Raw genomic sequence first — 1,192 nt, forward strand, 5'->3', positions numbered from 1 at the left:
AATGATCGTTCTTGTCATACTCCTGAACACTTAACATTCCTCGTGGGACACCCTGTGTGACCATGTCCGGGCTTCATCCGCCCGTTAGGCTGGCTGCGGGCAGACATATTACATGGCTCTCGCACGCTGCGCCTGTTTCATCGGCTCTTCAGTACGAATGCAGCGCAGTACCTCGCAGCCGAGATTAAGTACCTGTCATCTTATCTTAATCGAAACGTAAGATCTCACTTACCTGAACCTATTCATAAAGCACTCACTAACTCTTCTGTTGCTGTCGCCCGCCTCAGGAATAAACTACCATGCAGCCTGCACACAGTTAAATGTCCTGCTGGTTTTAAGTACAAGCTGCAGCACCTCCTTCTCTCACTCTCGTAACATTTCCCCAAAACAGTAACCTATATGCCTAATTTTGCCCTCTGTCAAACAGTAAGGCCAGTTACGCTTCTTTCTCTGTTACTTTCTCCAGGAATCGCTTTGCTTTCTTTCACCTTAGCGTCCATAATATTCCACTTCCTCTCATTTCTTCCACCCTCTATCTCTCACGTCTATTACTGGTAGCGCTGATAGTTTACAATTGTCTTCAACTAATCTATTTTTATTGTTGTATACCCATCAACAAAAGCTTAGCATCACCTCGGTCCGGAAGTTCCGGAACGTATACAGAAAATTGGAATAGAATTTAACATAAACATCATTCCCGCAATTTTTATTGCTCATGAAAACCACACACTGCATGTTGTATCACCATACAGCGAAACCTTCAGAGGTAGTGGTCCAGATTGCTGTACAAACAACAAATACCCAGTAGCATGTCCTCTTGCACTGATGCGTGCCTGTATTTGTCGTGGCATACTGTCTACAAGTTCATCAGGCACTGTTGGTCCACATTGTCCCACTCCTGAACGGCGATTTGGCGTAGATCCCTCAGAGTGGTTGGTGGGTCACGTCATCCATAAACAGACCTTTTCAATCTATCCCAGGCATATTCGATAGCTTTCATGTCTGGAGAACATGCTGGCCACATTAGTCGACCGATGTCGTTATCCTTAAGGAAGTCATTCACTAGATGTGCACGATGGGGGCGCGAACTGTCGTCCATGAAGACGAATGCCTCGCCAATATGCTGCCGATATGGTTGCACTATCGGCCGGATGATGGCATTCACGTATCGTACAGCCGTTGCGGCGCCTTC

Source organism: Schistocerca nitens, chromosome 7, assembly GCF_023898315.1.
Source record: "Schistocerca nitens isolate TAMUIC-IGC-003100 chromosome 7, iqSchNite1.1, whole genome shotgun sequence".
NCBI classification, from domain to species: Eukaryota; Metazoa; Arthropoda; class Insecta; order Orthoptera; family Acrididae; genus Schistocerca; species Schistocerca nitens.